Below are 19,727 nucleotides of genomic sequence, written 5' to 3' on the forward strand. Positions count from 1 at the left end.
AAACACCACATAAGTTTTGGAATAGAAAAAGTGTTTGGAAACTTTTAATTTCATAAGTTAGATTGTGTATACTAATAGAAATATTCACAAACTATTAAGTCCAAACCATTCATATATATATAAAATAAAAATTCTTGAAAACCATACCTAAGTATTGTTGGAAACCTTGAACAATATTGAGAGAGGGAGGGGGCAAAGTGTGGCGGGGAAGGTCATGAATCATTATTGTGACTTATGACCAATTTTACCATTTTTTTGTATTTTTTATCACAAACCTTGATTCATGCATTCATTAGCAGCATAACAGATAACAAGATCTATGCATAAGTATGAACCATAAACAAAATATCTAAGCACATAACCATGAGAACATCAAAGCAAGTAACCATAATAACAACCATAAAAAATATCACACATAAGGGGCACCAGATGTAAGGTGGAAACCCAAAGGGAGAAAACCATCATCCAATGTTTTCCTTTGCTCTTCTATTATTATAAAATTCTTCTTTTACATAGTCATCGGGAACCACTAGTGCGCAAGCTAGCACTTGTCAAACATGTGAGATGTTACTCACTCTAGGAAACAACCTGTATGGACTTTGCAGGCCACCACCAGTAGTAAGCCATGACTCCCTCAACTTTGCAAGAAACCACTTATTGGAACCCACCACTCCTAATAAGTGTTACCCAACCACCACTGAATGGAAGCCACCACTCCCAAGTTCTTAGGATACTACGTGAAGGATGTTGCTACACCCTTAATATGCAAGACACCACTTGTTCACTCAAGACCCTAACCTTCAAGCTCTTTCATTGACCATGTTTCACAACATTTCATACTGGATCCACAATTTCTTCATTCAAACACTTCTGAGGTTCATTTCATAAATTTTCATACTAGACTCACATTAACCACTATGCTCATACAATCGAATGAAAGCTATAATACAACAACCAATCTGCATACAAAACTATGGAACACAATCTCAACCACAATCAATACATCACCTCAACACAGTCAATCTCCTATGGAACTAAAACACCACAGAAACATACAATAATAATCTAAACTTCACACTCAGCCATCACTGCCATACTCTAGCAAACAAACAATACATATCCAAAGACACTACAATAATAAAATCTCCAATGGAACCAAGTGCAACACAAACATATTAGTAATCTGAACTCTGATCCAAAGTCTCTACTAAAGCAACTACAAAAATATCCTCCTCTCCATATCAACAACATAATATTCAAAGCAATATAATCTACATCACAAACATGTTAAGCACATAGAAATACAATAACTCCATCATCCTCTAAAATATGCTTCAAATTTGAGCTCTGATATGCGCATTATCTCTGTAATACTATAGCTAACATTCTCTCTCAATCCAACCCCTGTATTGCACACTCTCTATCAGTAATGGAAGATGAAATCAATACTCAAAATACTCCTCATCATATTTGACTTGATCACCTTCAAGAATGAATATTAACTCAAGTTGAATTTATCTACCAAATGACATGGGCAAAAACCATAGTAAATTCCCTTGGAATTCACTAGAGTATGCATAGAATCGAGGGAATTCAATCTAGGAGTAACGCAAGTTGTCCATTGGCAAAGTGAGTTATAACAAAGGTTTCTCTATTGTGAGTTACCCTATTTTTCAGCCCAAAACTCAATCAAACCCTAGCGAATCTGCTCCAAACATCTAACACACCTTCTCCAACACCTACCGAACTTCTCCAATCCTACCAAACTTATCCAATCCTTGAAAAGTCTCAATAACACCTCCATATTCTCTATAAACCTTCCTCAACCAATCATGAGAGTCACCACATGTAAGTGTTTCTTTAACTCCATTTGTAGCTCAGCTTCATAACCATAAAACTGTAAACATCATACAAAGCATAAAACTCATACATTTGTTAACATTAATGGAAACACTACAATGCCAATTGTGTTAAAACATTCACAAATATATATATATATATATATATATATATATATATATATATATATATATATATAATTTCCCCGTATAACTTTGTATATAAAAGAAATAGAAGCGACTGGTTTGAATGGACTATTGTGGATAAAAATAACATTGAGATGTATGTCAAAAGTAGAGAAACAAAATAAGTATAAAAAATCATGTATATATATATATATATATATATATATATATATATATATATATATATATATATATATATATATATATATATATATATATATATATATATATATATATATATATATATATATGACCAGTCGGATGCTTTCGTAGCCAAGTCCATAAAAGGAACTTTGAGATATACATTGAAAATAGAAAAATAAAGTGTGTGGTACGATTGTAGATGACAAGCGCTGCAAAAGGAAAGTCTATATATACTTTATTCTTTGTCTGTGCTGATTGCCAGAAATAGTTAGAGCTTCACACCTCCTTTGTGAAGCTCAATCAGAGAAGACAGATCAGAATTGATATTCATTACCCACAGAAAATTGCGCAGCTGAGGAATATTATAGATTCTTACACAACTCTTCCAGGGAATCTCACTTTCTGTGAATTTGATAAACCCATGCAAAAAGACATTTTTGAGCATTGCAGAAATTATAAAACTATATGTCAATGGAATTAGCTTTAATATAGATTTTAATATTTTGAACTTCAAATATTGGAGCTTCCACTAAGACAAGAAAATGCTAAAGAAAAAAAAAAAAACATCTTGTTCTAAAATCTTCAAGTAAAAGAATCTTGACAGTGAAAGATCTAACCACGAAAACAAAATAAAGAAAGTAAAGTGAAAAGAGATTTGTTTTTTTTTAAATGGAGGTGAAATTTTGAATTTTTTTTAAATGGAGGTCGATGATGCGAAAGGCGAGCTGATGACGGTACAGTCTGAATAAGGTTCAAAAATATAAATGGATAAAGCATAGGATCAAAGGTGATTTCGGCAAGGTATTCATCCCAGATATTTGCGATGATAGAAACGTAGGGATTCGTGCTGCAGAGGTTGCCTTTGATCCCTTCTTTGAAGAAAGAATCTTCTAAATTGTTTCTCTATTAAACGTAGGAATTCGTGCTGCACGTTTTGATATTTGATTGCTGTGAACTAGCTGTATAATGAGAAACAGTATGTTGCATACTGTTAATTTCGGACCTGGAAGCAAAAACTTATTCTTAGTATGTTTTTAATGGAAGCAGGAAATAAGTGATTGTAGCTTGTTCCAATTGTGTAACTATTCTTTTGATTGTAGCTTGTTCCAATTGTGTAACTATTCTTTTTCCCAGCTGAGCACGGCACCCGAAGCTGGAGGTCTAAGCGAGCGCACAACGAATAATCACAAATAAGAAGCTGATATGAAGAACATCATTGTCTGCTGGTTGAACCCTGACGATGGACTCAATAACGCTTTTCCTTTCGCATCTTGAAAACACCTGATCTCTACAATCCAAAGACTTTTCATGAAGATTACTATTGTAATCACCGACCCTCAAAATGTCTACGATCCAGCGATCTACGAGTTGAAAATAATTAATATTATTTTGTATTAATGGAGAAATGGTTACACCAGTTGTAACGTATCTCCTTAATTTAGGATTTGTTCCTAGAGTTTAGGAGTTTGGTTGCAACTTCCTGATCTCTAGTAATGTACTTAATGATGTAATTGCTCATTTGATGGATGTAGAGTGTACGGAGAGAGTTCTCTTTGTTTGAGTGCAATCTCCAGGTGCAATACTCACCTGTGAGCTGCAACTCCTTTTTCAATTGAAGTCTGATTTTTATCTTTGTATCAGAGCACAGAGTAGGGATAGCCTTAATTTTTTTTAGGATGCATCATTGATTACAGCACTGTAGTGGCGGTGGAGTGTATAGAAGCATTCATAGAATTAGGTGGATTGCAGTAACACCTGAAGACAGGTCTCAGATGACTGATCATCTCTGAGCAGAAAATAGGGTTGGCGCGCGGTTTCGTCGTGAACAGTCGCGCCATTTTTTAGTGGAACGAAGGGTTGGCGTGATTTATTAAGAAACAATAGTGCCATTTGGCCCGGTTTTGAGAGATATAGTCGCGCCAGTGCGCCAGAAAATGCTATTGGCACGGAAAATAAAGCCTTAATCGCGCCAATTTCGTAAGATGCATCGCTTTTTTTTCTCGGCGCGAGTATTTCGCCGTCGAGAAGCACTAGCCTCTTTCTCTTTGGAAAATCTGTAATTTTTTTACAGATCGATTTTGCTCGGTGGTGGCGCATTGGAGTTCCTGATCTGTTCGGTGGCAGTAGATAGGATTTGCCCGGTGGTGGCGCATTGGAGTTCCTGATCTATTCAGTGGTAGCAGATCGGATTTTCCCGGTGGTAGCGCATTGGAGTTCCTGATCTACTCGGTGGCACCAGATCAGATTTGCCCAGTGGTGGTGCATTGGAGTTCCTGATCTACTCGGTGGCAGCAGATTGGATTTACTCGGTGGTGGCGCATTGGAGTTCCTGATCTGTTTGGTGGCAGTAGATCGGATTTGCCCGGTGGTGGTGCATTGGAGTTCCTAATCTGTTTGGTGGTAGCAGATCAGATTTGCCCTGTGGCGGCGCATTGGAGTTCCTAATCTGTTCGGTGGTAGCAGATCGGATTTGCACGGTGGTGGCGCATTGGAGTTCCTGATCTGTTTTGTGGTAGCAGATCGGACTACCCCAGTGGTGGCTCATTACAGACTTATTCGTTAGAGGATCATAAATTTTATCAGTCCAATATGAATAACAGTGATGAGTACTCTCTTAAGCTAGAAAAGACGTGGTCTATTATCAGGCCAGTAGATTATTTGCTCAGGGAGTAGCGGCTGCTGTTTATTTTGATAGGAATCGCCATCGCATCGACTTTCTTTATCCTTCAGCCTGGTTTTTTGGCTTCTAATGTTAATGAAAATGGAAGGTTTGTGCCTGAAAAACCTCATCGGGTTGTTTATGAGACGTCTGTTTCTCGGTTTGCGCAGTATCATTCAGGTTCGATGGTGAATTCGGGGGCTAAAGTGCCCCTAGGTTTGAAGAGAAAGTCTCTGCGAGTTGTCATGATGCATGGAGCTGGCTTTCTTGGCAGTCATCTACATGACAGGCTCATGGCAAGGGGTGACAATGTTATTGTTGTCGATAATTTCTTCGCAGGAAGGAAGGAGAATGTTTTGCATCATTTTGGCAATCCGAGTTTTGAACGGATAAGGCAGGATGTTGTGGAACCCTTATTGTTGGAGGCTTGCCCCACTTCCCCTGTGAATTACAAACACAATCCTGTGAAGAATGTCAAAACTAATGATGTGGGAATCTTGAACATATACAGACTTGCCAAGCGTGTTGGGGCAAATTTTGAGGTTTGGATTGCTCAAATTTTCAATACATATGGTCCGCAAATGTGCCGTGATGATGGTCGGGTTGCAAGTAATTTTGTTGCTCATGATTGGCGCAAGGAGCCTTTGACAGTTTATGGAAATGGGGAACAAATAGGAAGCTTCCAGTTCGTTTCTGATCTGGTTGAAGGCCTTATGCGACTTATGGAGGGCGAACATGTTGGTCCTTTCAATCTTGGGAATCCTAGGGAATTTACAATGTTAGAACTAGAACAAGTTGAAGAATGAAAGGATGACTCTAACAGTGATTGGGACATTCCATTGCTAATGGAAGAAAACAGTAAGGAAGATGAAGAGCAAGAGCAGAAACAAGAAGAAGAAGTAACATGAAATGTAATCAATAATGAAAGCCCAGAAAAGGATGAAATAGACAGATTTGAGGTAAGTCCCCTACCAAGGAGATCAAGTAGGAATTCACGATTACCTTCTAAATTGAAAGACTATGCATTAATATCAAAGTTTTTAAACATTTTAGAACCTGCAAATTATGAGGAAGCAAGTAAATCTGATGCATGGAGGGCTGCAATGTATGAGGAAATAGAATCAATAAATAGAAACCATACTTGGGATTTGGTTGAATTGCCTGAAGGTAAAACCCCCATAGCATGCAAATGGCTGTATAAACCAAAAATAAATGCAGATGGGAGTATAGAAAAACTTAAAGCTAGACTGGTAGCAAAGGGTTACTCACAGCAAGAGGGAATAGATTTTGATGACAACTTTTCTCCTGTAGCCAAATTAAACACCATTAGAATGCTAATTTCCTTAGCAACAAAACACAAATGGTAGCTACACCAGCTAGACGTTAAGTCTGCATTTCTGAATGGTGACTTGAAGGAAGAAATTTATTTAGTATAGCCTGAAGGTTTAAAATGGGCACCCAGGTTGTGGTATGAGAAAATTGACTCATTTTTTGTACAGCATGGCTTTCATAGGAGCTTGAAAGGTCCAAATCTGTATACCAAGTTTAATAAACAGAGGCAAAATATTTTGATTTCTTTGTATGTAGATGATATGATCATAATAGGTAATGCTAACAATCTGATCAAAGAAATCAGATGTCACAAGTGTATGAGATGGAAAGACCCCGGAAACCTTCATTATTGCTTGGGATTAGAGGTATGGAAAGACTCTGGACAAACCTTTCTTACTCAAGGGAAGTATGCCAGAAGCTTGCTAGAAAGGTTCGGAATGGAGCAGTACAGATCAGGAGCAACACCATTACAACAGAACTTAAAGTTGAGTAGTGACGACGGTACTAAAAAGGTGGATGCAACCATGTACAGATAGCTAGTTGGCAGTTTGATATATCTGACTACAACTAGACCAGATTTAGCATATTCTGTTAATGTGTTGAGCCAGTTCATGTCAAAACCTCTCGAAAGTCACTGGGTCACAACAAAAAGTGTGTTGAGGTATCTTAGTGGTACTAGTAATTATGGCATTTTGTACACTGACACTTCTGATGTTATTCTAGCAGGTTTTTTCAGATTCTGATTAGGTAGGTAACTTGGATGATCGAAGATCTATCGTAGGTTATGCATTCAGCATTGGATCCAGGGTCATAGCATGGAGCAGCAAAAAGCAGAGCACTGTAGCTTTGCTTCATCGAGAGAAACTACTGTCAAAAGAGATATGTGTTGAATATTGTAAAACTTGTGATAACATGGCTGATATTTTTACTAAACCTCTTGGGCGTGTAAAGTTTGAATTGTTTAGAGGGATGTTAGGAGTTCAGGATAATCCTTTCTCCATTAAGGGGGGGAGTTGAAAATAATTAATATTATTTTGTATTAATGGAGAAATGGTTACACCAGTTGTAACGTATCTCCTTAATTTAGGATTTGTTCCTAGAGTTTAGGAGTTTGGTTGCAACTTCTTGATCTCTAGTAATGTACTTAATGATGTAATTTCTCATTTGATGGATGTAGAGTGTATAGAGAGAGTTCTCTTTGTTTGAGTGCAGTCTCCAGGTGCAATACTCACTTGTCAGGTGCAACTCCTTCTTTTTCAATTCAAGTCTGATTTTTATCTCTACGTAAAACAATAGCGCTCGACCAATCAATTTCTCTTCATTCGCAACCTTCGAATAAAGGCGATTATCTTTCCAAAATAATCAAACAGTAGTGTCCACAGATCATTTATCCACGAGGCCTCACAACTTTCCACAGAAATGCCTTCGTCTAGCTGATATCTTGTTTCAAAAAGACCCATTAGTATCCTCATAGAAATATCCTCAATGCAGTTGTTTATAATACACATTTCTTCAGACAAGGGATGAAACTTTTTATAGTTTCAGAGAACTTCAAGCTCGTCTTCCTGTTTTTTTTAGTATTACTTGATTGAAATAAAACTCACTTTGTTTGCAAAGATAACCTGTGCAATACTCTTTTGTCATATCCAAAAACTGAGCTGTGCATCTTAGAGTAGCAATGCTGAAAGGATTCATGAGGATCGAGGAACCATAACAGTAAGCTTCTATCATTTCAAAAAAATTTGCCCCGCCGGGGAAGGCTTGTGGGAGATAAATCTCATTCCCTTCTATTAGTTGCCACTTCAAGGAATTACTTCTTGAAACCAAGGGAAACTAGCCATTCAAAACAATAACAAAAGATAAGGACGTTAAAATCTTTTGTTTCCAGCATTACAAAAAGTTAGTGTTCAGAACAACTTAATGAAATTGAAATTCAGTCCATTTTGAGCTGAAAATAAACTTGTGAATCTTGAAACTGTGGCCTTTATCGTACACTATAACAATTATTGGAAACCCTGTGGTTTCACCCCATGACCAAACGCTTCGTCGTAGAATATCTTGATTAACTGCATATGAAGTGTCATAATGGTCGTTTTTGAGTAAAATGTAGGCGCCACCATTGGGGAAAGCCAGATTCTTGCCATTGTGGCATGTGTTATTAATCGCATCCCCTAAAGAGTTTGATGAACAATGGTTTCTTCATGACCTTCATATATGGTATCCACAATACCAACTCGCCAATGGATTAAAAATCCTCACGGGAGATGATCATATCATCCATGTCAATTGATGGCAATAAATCTTTTAAAAACTTACAAAATCTTGGAGAAGCATGGTTGGAATATGCAGGGGCCTTTCACATCATTCGAATTTTGTTTTGGTGGAAAAAATCTTATAATCCTATTTTGCTCTGAATGCAACCACATAGCAATTTCGAAGTTTATTCTAGTTGGTTGTGATTGCATGTAGGTTGCATCAATATTGACATGGAAAACAGAGTTAAATGAATGAATTGAGCCACTCCCTCACACCTCTCATTATCATGTATTTATGGCGTTTGTGCGCCTATTGAATGTCATATCGTTCCCCTGCAATGATTTTATTTCACTTGTTTAGACATGGTCGCTTGTTCTGAGTCCTAACCATTTTTTTTGCACGCAAAGCTAGATTAACCAGATTTACAAGGTATCTGATATTCATATGTAGGCTATGTGGGTGAATATGCAGTTAAGTAACTCCTGAAATTCGTGACAGGTCAAGTCTACCCACTAGACTTCGCTGACATTTGCGACTGTGACTATATATTGGAAATTTCCTTAGTTTAATGGGAGAGAGTATAAATGACGTTTTGATAAAAATATCAACTGTCAATAATATGTTTTGCACAGCTACAAACACGTCGAGAGAAACGGTCATTAAAAAATTATGAACGTCAAATACGGAAAAAATGCCCTATGATGGGAAAAATTCCCATCAAATGCGAGAATCTCCCATGGACAATCATTTCCAAGAGTAACAGCATGTCCATCAGACTTGTGGACATATAATAAAAATAAAAGAAAGAAAACGTGTTTATATATATATATATATATATATAGCATGTTTATAATAAAACTATGTTTATATATCAAAAAGTAAATTTAATATATATAAATATATTGAGAAATTAAAAAGAAATTCTTGATTTACAGATAAATAAAAACTAATGAAAGGGAGCCCTAAAAATTACTAATGAAAAAGAGCCATTAGCCTACCAAACTTGGAGTTGCTTAGGTTGTTTAAGCTGTAAACGATTTGACTATTCGAGTAAATAACATGAATAAATAAGATGTGGTGTAATAGTTAAGTGGGGATATTTTGCCTTTACAAATTTTATGGTCTATAAACAAGACTATATATACTTGAGAGCGACTCCAAACAAAATTACTTTAATTGAAAAAAAAAACAAAAATAATAAAAAATACATAAATAACCAACATAATAATTTTTTTTTCATAAAAGCTCACATAATAATATGTACGCATAGTGACAATCAATCTAGTTGTATTGTAATTTACAAATACAATCAATCCACTGAACTTAAATATCAATGTAGAGCACAACAACGGTTGGGATGAATTATGCCATTCTTGATATCTATGCGATTCTTGATATTTGAAGCTGAGAGTCCTGACACTAGTTTTTTTTAATTTTCCGCGGGATAATATGCAAAGAAAATAATGCGAACATCATTTCCATCTTCTGTTTCCATCAAAATTGAAGTCATAGAAGATGGAAATGATGAACACAATATTTACTACTGCTGCACTTTTCATGATCATCACAACGTTTCTTGCATGCATAGTTTCAGCACCTTCAAACCAAATCGTGTCTTTGAGTAGAGCACATGTAACAATTATATGACAATTTTATAAAAAATATTTACAAAATACATCAATAAAAAAAAAATAGTTACATTAACATACAACTATTAGGCATTATGTAATGACCACTGGTAACAAACGGATACACATAAATATCATTTAAATTTACTTATGGAATCCGGATAGTCTTCTATGTCAATATATGTTAAATTAAATGAACATGTGAGGAAATCTAGATGGGGACCCTCCTCCTTAATTCTGCACATTTATTCAGGGCATATTATGTTGTATTGGCTCTTGTACGTGGTAACATGCAATGAGCAGTTGGACCTTGGGACAATACTCGTGTTCGATCTCGCCATCTATTTCATTCTACCACCGTTAATCTTAACCTGGAATCTGACAACAAAGTAAGGGTAGGGTTTGGTTCTCTAACCAATTTTTCACACTCAAGCCTTGGAGGTTTAATTGTTATGGTTGCTCCTGTGTCTCGTAGAGCCCTGGCAATCTGACGATGAAGTAAGGGTAGGGTTTGGTCCTCTAACCAACTCTTCGCACCCAAGCCTTGGAGGTTTAATTGTTACGATTGCTCCTGTGTCTCGCGCTGCTCTGCGATGGCCGGGTCTGTCAAAAGCCACCAATAGTATGCTACGTTCTCTATGGTTTGAAATAATAGAGACAGTTGAATTTGTGGTTTGAAACAATAGAGACAGTTGAACCTACTGGCGCAGGTATGCCATAGAGATTAGTAGATAGTGAGTTTCATTTGCTTAGTTTTGAGGGTTTGACGTTTGTATGGGGTTTCTAACTTAAACTTGTTCTAAAGGTCCATCAATATTATACATAGATGGCCCAAGAGGTTCGGGAGGTCATGGGAGACAAAAAGCACCATGAACCATTTGAAAAAGGTAACCCTTTCGCAGCGAAATTTCATAGCAAAAGTTTTCATTCCAGTCTCTATTTAGATAAGGTTTTTCTTCTAATCCATTTTTTTTTTCACTAAGCTTTTCAATTCGTAACTGAGTCCAATCGTTGGTCTACAGGTAGGCGATTCACCAACGATATGTCCTTAAATCAGGTAAGAACCCTCCTAGAGTATCATTCTGCTTATGTATATGAATGAAAGGTTCTAGCTCAATTTGTATCTACTGATTTTCAACCTCTATTACAGGTACGCTTATTCTCGGAAGGTTTGAAGTTCAAGACCATGGCCATTAAACCCTTAATAGATCACAGTGTCCTGGTTGATTTACACGTTGGAGCTAAATCTTTTGTTGTTATTGTTCTGGGCTTAAATGTTTAGGGGTCTCTTTGGAGGGTTTTCTCCTTATAAACGGGTTTAAGTTATTAATATATATACTAGTTTCTTTTGCTTTGTCTGGTCATATGACAAGCTCCAACTGTCAATAGTTCCGTTTTTTGAAATGTAAAGCTATGTGAGTTGAATATTTATACTTGGCAATTGTCGGTAGTTCGTTTAAGAAGGACTATAAAACTGTTTCCATTTTGGTTTGAAGGATGGATTGTAATAACTTTCTTAATTATTTGAAGGAGAGGCCAAGAATGCCTATATTTGGCTTTTCTGATAGCATCGACCACTTCATCGATTGCTCCTAGTTTAGGAATACACGCTTTCAGTTTATTACTGTGTTAATATGAAGTAAATACATTGTTCTCAATTTCCTTGTGGATCGATATCCTGTGACAGTTATGCAACATTTATGTTATGTAAACTGTACTTAATCAGTTGTGATAGTTTATTGCAAAAAATTCTTGTAGCATTACCTACTATTCATTATATAGTGTTTATTCATTACGTATAACCTTTGATGATAAGCTCTACCAAAGGTTTCACTGCCATGTTATGGTTAGCTGTTTTTCTTAACTTAGAATAGGGAATTGTTTAATATTTGGATGAACTTTAATCTTCTGTTCTACTAATATTTATGGTTAATATGAAGTTTTCCAGAAAGGATATTTACGATTCCCTTTATTTTAATGATAAGTTATATTCGCAATGATACTTTCTAGGATTTATATTAGCATATTCCTATTTCTACTCTATAAAACAAATAATTATGTTGTAACCATTCAATTAATCCATTATCAATTAAGCATTAGCGTAAGCGCCATGGTTATTAGTTCAGAAGTAAGCCTTCTATCCTACTTATTTGTTTAACCTACAAGTCAATAATAATATCTACAGTCCAATATTAAATCTTTAGAAGCTTTCTATCTTACTTATCTGTTAACCTGCAATGAAAATATATTTCGGAAAGTCTCTCATCCCAGCCACAAGTCTAAAAATCACATACAGACTCTCCCTTGAGCACTTTCTATCTTTCACACTGGATTATATCAAGTTACAGTCAGTAGCTCCTCTTCCCCTCTCTATATTTTTCTTTCCAGGAAAAGGGTAACTATTTCTTGGTAATCGTTTCTTTTAATTAAACAAAACAGTTTTATTCTTGTTAAAGTATCATTACCAATAATTTAGGTAACGACAATATATATTTCTTGGCCACTCAGTCAGTTAAGCGATGAATTTATGCAATTCTCCATGCTAACTAAATAGAATTTCCTGAGCTCCCTCCCAATTCAATTAAGAGGATGTTTTTTTTTATCAGGTAAGAGTAGGACCTTCTATTAAGCTTAGCTAAAATACATAATTTACAAGAAACCGCACCCGCTCTGTGAGAGTTCAACAGTTAGCAGGGCAGGCCGAACCAAACCAATTACCCAAAACCAAGAGAAACCTAAACATGAAAACCGAGGAGAACCGCCAGACAGTTAAGGCACAAGGCCATCTTGTAGTGCTGCTGTGCAACAAATGAAACTAGAAATCCTTGGAGAACCAGTCCATCGAACCGAAGGTCACAAAAGACCACAAATGACTCGTCGTGGGTCCACAAGAGGTCTCACCACATGCTACGCTGAAAACTATCAAATGGATTCGACGAAAATTAAAAGCATACCACTCTAATATTTTTTCGGGTCTGACCAACCACTACAACAAAACCAGCGATTTGCGCCAGATTTAGCGCCAGATTTTAGTGCATTTTTTTTGTAATTGTGATGAGCAACCTGGCGCTAAATCTGGCTCTATTGTACAATTTTGAAAGCGTCCTTTTTTGCACCTGATTTTGCATCCCTTTTCACGCTAGATTTTGCATCATTTTTTACACCAAACTATGCATCATTTTTTGCGTCAAATTTTGAACCAAGATTTGCATCTTATTTTATGATAGGTTTTGCTTCTAGTTTTGTGTCATTTTTTGCATCTATTTTTCATTCTCTTTTGCTTCCTATTTTGTGTCATTCTTTGCTTCCATTTTTGCACCATCATTTGCATCAAGTTTACACTGTATTTTGAATCCAATTTAACGTCCTTTTATGCATCCATTTTGTGTCAGTTTTTGCATCTAGTCTTACGCCAGGTTTTGTATCTAGTCTTACACTAGTTTTTGCTTCTATTTTTGCACCAGCTTTGGTGCCTATCTTTGCACCATGTGTTGAATTTGATTTAGCACCAAATTTTGCATCCATTTTTGTTCCCATTTTTGCATCTTTTTTTGGACCATTTTTTACATCCACATTTACGTTTGATTTGTCTCCATTTTTCCCATCTCATTTTGCACCATATTTTGCGTCATTTGTTTCATCCAATTTTGCATCATTTTTAACACCATCTCTTGCATCTAATGTTACATCATTTTGAGCATCGAAATTTGCATTTATATTTGCATCTTATGTTGAGTCATGTGTTGTGTCCACCTTTGCATCTTATTTTGTGTCTAATGGTACATTCAATTTAGAGCCATTTTTTACATCTACTTTTGTATTTGTTTTTGCACCAAGTTTTGCATCCAATTTTAAGCTATTTTATGCCCCATTTTGCACCATTTTTTTGTGTCTACTTGTGTCCAATGTTGCACCATTATTTACACCGACTTTTTCATCCAATTTTGCATTTTTTTGGTGTCTAGTTTTACATCGTTTTCACCATCCAAATTTGCATCTTTTTTTGCCTCATTTTGTGTCCACATTTGCATATAATTTTGTGTCTGAGTTCGAGCCTAAATTTCTATGTGATTAGGAATCATTTTTTACATCCAATATGGCATCCTTGGTTTCACCTTTTTTCAACCCCATTTTGCATCTTGTTTTATGTCTTTTCTTACATCTTTTTTTTTTCCTTTTTTGCACCCAAGTTTGCATCCCAAATTTACACCATTATTTGCATCATCATTTGGCATATTAATTTGTAACGTTTTTTGTTTCTTTTTAACGCTCAACTTTGCATCTTATTTTACATCTAGTTGTTGTCTTTTTTTGCATCTAATTTGGTGCCCATTTATGTGTCCTTGTTTTTGCCCAATTTGATATCTTTTTGTATGCCATGTTTTGTTCCCTTCTTTGTGTCAACTATTGCACAATTTTTCACTTCTAATTTAAAACACTTTGTATATCAATTGTTTGCATTTTGTATTAATTCCTAGTTTAACATCCAATTTTACTTTCAATTTTGCATCCATGGTTACATCCGCATTTGACTTCTTATATAGAGTATATTTTTCTTTACATATATGACCCCCTTTATAGATTCATAGTGAAATATATGATAGTTTCTAAATATCATTAAGGCAGATATCACAATTCAAAATTATTTGTAAAGAAATTTAAGAGAAATTGACAACATCCATCCAAAAAAATAACAATGTGCCATTAACAATTTTCAAAACATGTATAAAATAACAACATAATACTAATAAAATCAGTATTATTTTTAATCAAAACAACTAAAATTCAAATATGATTAACAAATCAAAATATTTCATGAATATCGTTACGATAAATTAACAACATACATAAATCAAACTCATCGTATGATTACAAAATCAAAATGTCTCATTGATATAGGGTAAATTCACAACACCCATCTAAACATAACAATGTCATTCTACACAATAATTTCTTCATAAAAAACAATGCATGTGCATTCCTAGCTACCACCACCAAGATCATCCTCATGATCATCTTGACCATCCTCATTACTCTGATCCACATCATCACCAACACTGCAACTATCATCATCATCTCATCCTTCACCACCATCATCCTCATCCTCATCCTCATCATCTCCTGATATATGTTGAACATAATTTGGATCATCGTCTTGGCAATCATTACCTATAGCATTCTGACAAAAAAAATCAATATTGCATGTTAGTATTAATTACATAACACAACGCATGTTTTTGTTATACAATGTTAACCATAAAATGAGGTAAGATATAATATCTAATAGTACTAAAAAATAAAATGAAAATATGGTTTAAAAGTATATTGGAAATCCAACTAAGATTACATACCATAGAGTCCATCCAAACAACAAATTCAACCCATCTCTTTTGCTGCAGCACCTCCTTTTCCAAATGATTTGGAGGTCTTCAGGGTAAAAATATATATCCCATGGTTTATATTTGGCCTTAAAAAACAGTAGAAAAAAAAAATTTGAGAACACAGGAGCAAGATGAAAAAGGAATTGCATGTCTAAACATTTTGAAGTCTCAAAAAGCATTCATCAACATAGAGAAGACTACAACACTACTCTTCACTTCCAAGTTTTCAACTAATGGATTTAACTGACCAGCAATGTTTTTTGCATGAACCATGCTCAAATGCTCAAGATGAGGTAATGAATGGATGTTATGCACCTATTTGTGAATTGAAACCACAGGCATACATGTAAGTGCAAATTTGTAAATCTCATACCCAGATTTACCCATCATCAAGCACACAACTTTTGCGGGATCCATTTGACATATCTTATGTTTAAGAAGGAATAAAATCCTTGAAGAGACTCATGGCTTTTCTTAGGGAAGGATCTTTGCATGCAGAATCTAGATTAACTCTGAACATTTCAATCAAACTAAGGTAAATGAAAGGCAACAATCCATCGGTCAAACCTCACAGGTTAAAAGCACCCGCTGAGTTTCACACAAATGAGAAAGCCTAAGGGAAAAGATTTGAGACATGCATGCTACATGATTTCATGTAGGATAAGTACCTAAGCTTAAGGAAAAAGATTTGAGACATGCAAATGTATGAAGTACAAGATTCAGATAAAGAGAAAGAAGCTCCTTCATGCCATATTCTCACTGACAGTGAATCTCAGATTAGGTACTTATCAAGCATGAAATCATGAAGCACACACCATGATAAGATTATCTGACTCCAACTACTGCATCAAGATGAAAAATTCAGTACTCTAGACAGTCACAAAAGAATAAAAAAACATTCAAAAGATATGAATGCATATTAGCCATTATAGAGGACCAAAACATAAACTTACGCCATAGACAGTGTGGCTGAACCTTTCCCTGCTTTTGCTTCAACAACTTCAGTTCCTCCATCCTGTGTGCGCTTTGTCAAGGCTTTAATGTCCTCATCAGATAATACAGAGTTTGGCTTTGGTGTTGCCTAAAAAAATTTATCAAAACAAAAATGTGTATGTTCCCTTTTTAACTGTATTGAAGGGTAGGTAATTATGATCTCATTTTATCTTTGATAAATTAATCTTCTAATATCCAAGAGTAAAGAACAAACTCAAGATGAGGATCCAACAATGTCATATACATGTGAAAAAAGTGGAAGAATTGTAACACCCGCATGTCCACCTACAACAGGAACATCAACTTCTGCAGATAGCATAGGATGACATCAACAACAAACATAAAACTGAGAATTGTATCTAATGTTAAAAAAAGCATGATGTTGGTAAGATCCTGCAGCATATCATGTATTGGGTCTAGCCCAGATGGTTGTGTGCAAAGACTGTTATCCTTCCCACCCGGGTTCAATTCCCTCAAGTGACATCTTGAGCTGACTATATTTCTGATGGCCTTGAGCCCTATGATACCATCCTTGAAATGAGGAGAAGTTCCTGGCATGTTTGCCCAGGATGCATATTTCATGATTAAATTATAAAAAATAAAAATATTTTACAGAATACTAAATATTTGAGAGTAGCTAAGCATAACAAGCCAGAATTTTAAATACCTTCAACAGGAACCCCTGCTTTTGAAGCATAGAACGTCTTTGCACGGACAACATCAAGAGTAGTAACACCAAAGAGTTTCTTTTCATTATAGGTCCCTACCTTCTTAAAAACCTCAGTAGCTATTGGTACAGTAGAATTTACAGGATTGCTGATCATATTTACAATTGCCTGCCATGGATATCAAGTCCTCAGCAATGCCATAAAAACCAATTCTAGATGATTTCTTGAATCCAAATATACCATTCCTGATAGAAGGAAAACATTATCCATTACACTCTCCCCCCCTCCATATCTCTATCTATATAATATGTAACAATATACTATACATACTGTACACACACACCAGTACATGAACAAAACAAATAATTGTGAAACATACTTCTTTATCTATTAACTTGCCACACTAATGGTAGTACATACTGATTGTATGTAATATATAATGTTATAGAGGATACCTCGTGATCAGTGGATTTGTGCACAGTTAAATAGAAGACCAAGGATATTTTTTATATTGATATTCATATGCCAATTTTCTCAAAAGTCCAAAAGCTAAGTTACTAACTACAAGAGGAGAAACAAGAATAACAGGGCTTTAACAGTGGCTGCAAACTTATAAGAGCGACTTATAAGAGCGTTTGATCTGGACTTACTAGAAAAGAGGAGACTTCTTATAAATTTCAGCAAAATCTATCTCAAGGCACTCCTCAGCAACTCTAAAGCTGATTTCTAGCATCCATGTTGCAGGGTTACATTTATCAGTAATCTTTGTCACACCTTCAATAGCCTGTCCAGGACATTTCAAGTTGCTAGATTCAATGAGACTTGAATAAATTGTAAGATGCCTTAATAACATATGCTGCATTAGCAAACATTAATCATATACCTGGAAGTACTCTATGACATGGATTGAATGGCAACCTAGTGGACCGCCATATATAATTTGACCACCTTGTTTCATCAACAGCAGCTGCAAAAAAAGAAAGAATGCTATTGTAGTTGGGATTGTTTGGGAAAGTAAGCATCATTAAATATTTGCAAGGTTTTGTTCAATAAGCATTGCTTTACACACATGATTATCAGGTTTTACCTAGGTGTCCAAATGCATTGCCCTTCAGAGTGGGCAGTGAAAATTGTTTTAAATATTGATATTGGTGGGCTTCTAAAAGATCTTCCTTTCTAGAAATTTACAGAACCATCTACTTCTTCCTACAATCCATCTTATAACCTTTTCAAAACTAGCCATTTTGCTGAAGACCTTTGATATTAAATATTTTACTCCATGGCCTTGGATTTGAAATTTAAATATAGCTCTCCGAACTCTAGATACATCACTACCAATTGGCCCCCTATGATTATTGTCAGTGGTTTGGATTTCTAGTGAAAAATATTTTTCCTTCCATGACATGTGGTCTCATGCATGCTTTCATATTTTTTTTGTGGGTGTCTGATCACAATTTCAGATTTGGCTATATTAACAACCTGTAAGGAGTTAGAGATGTATCTTACCTCATCAAATCCTTCAAAAATATCTATACTTGGCTGATGGATAGTACAGACTACAATTCGGCCTGTGTCCACTGTATTCCTAACTGTATGCATAGCGATAGTTGCAACTTTGGCATCCAAACCAGATGTCGGCTCATCCATGAATATGATTGAAGGATTTGCAACAAGTTCTACAGTAATGGTTAGTCTCTTCCATTACTCAGTTGATAGACCAGTCACACCAGGAAGACCCACCAATGTGTCTCTCAAGCTATCAAGCTCTACAAGCTCCAGCACTTCATCCACAAACATCTGTTAAATAGAATAATCTCAATCTTAGGAAACCCAATATTAAGAATGAAAGAAAGAAACTATATTAAAGTCCACAGGTGGTTCATAAGCGGCTCTCCAATAAATAATTATTGAATAAAAATAATAAATTGAATCTAAAGGGAAATTCCAGTCCTTTACTATACATCTGTAACAATTTTTATGTGTATTCAATTTTTATGTGTATTTTGTCATATATTTTTCATACCAGCATTTTGAACCATACATTACAATGAATCAAAATAGTTGAATTTTATCATTACTATGAGAAAAAGCAGTGATGAAAGAACAAGGCTGGAAAGCGCTGTGGGCTGGCAATGGCAAGACCTAAGGGTCTAGATTCATCCTCTCCTCTCCTCACCAAGTCTATATAATGAAGCCACTCCAGAGAGAGATAATTACATGATGCTGAAAAATCTTAGAGAGAGCTTTCTTTCTGTCCCTTAGGAATGACTTCATTATATAGACTTGGTGAGGAGAGGAGAGGAGGATGATTCCAGACCCTTTTTCCTAGTGAATTCAAAGTTTAGTACGAGTTCCCAAGCGATTAGATGAGGTAATTGAAAATTCAAACCTTTTCAAAGTGATCCCCTAAAAAATGAACAAATCTAAAAGCTTGACCAGGTCATTGCTGCTGAAGGGCATTAGGCAATCATTGCTCCTTGCAGTAAGGACAAGGGCGATGCATTGCTCCTTGTCAGTGTACAGGGAGCAATGAACCTGCTAATCTTTGCTTTTAAGGGAAGAAAAGTGGTGTTTCAGCAAAGTGACATCGTGGGACCCATTTTAAAACAAATGAACCATATTAAATTTAATCCAAAAGAAAA

At 35.6% G+C, this 19,727-nt stretch overlaps 1 long non-coding RNA gene and 2 pseudogenes across 1 annotated transcript; 1 reads left to right on the top strand and 2 right to left on the bottom strand.

Annotated features, from left to right (window-relative positions):
• The first annotated feature begins 5,012 nt into the window (after positions 1 to 5,012).
• Positions 5,013 to 5,633, top strand: LOC149207307 (UDP-glucuronic acid decarboxylase 4 pseudogene; annotated as a pseudogene).
• Positions 5,634 to 15,081: 9,448 nt separating this feature from the next.
• On the bottom strand, positions 15,082 to 16,472 carry LOC149207308 (uncharacterized). The gene is made up of 3 exons (XR_016251999.1): positions 16,378 to 16,472; positions 15,395 to 15,510; positions 15,082 to 15,222 (listed from the first exon to the last, which is right to left on the bottom strand). It is a non-coding gene; the product is annotated as an uncharacterized LOC149207308 (long non-coding RNA).
• Positions 16,473 to 17,682: 1,210 nt separating this feature from the next.
• LOC149207309 (ABC transporter G family member 29 pseudogene) lies at positions 17,683 to 18,732 on the bottom strand (annotated as a pseudogene).
• Between the last annotated feature and the right edge of the window lie 995 nt (positions 18,733 to 19,727).

This window comes from Pinus tabuliformis, chromosome 1_2, assembly GCF_031772625.1.
Source record: "Pinus tabuliformis cultivar Carrire ecotype Pingquan chromosome 1_2, CPIR1, whole genome shotgun sequence".
NCBI lineage: Eukaryota > Viridiplantae > Streptophyta > Pinopsida > Pinales > Pinaceae > Pinus > Pinus tabuliformis.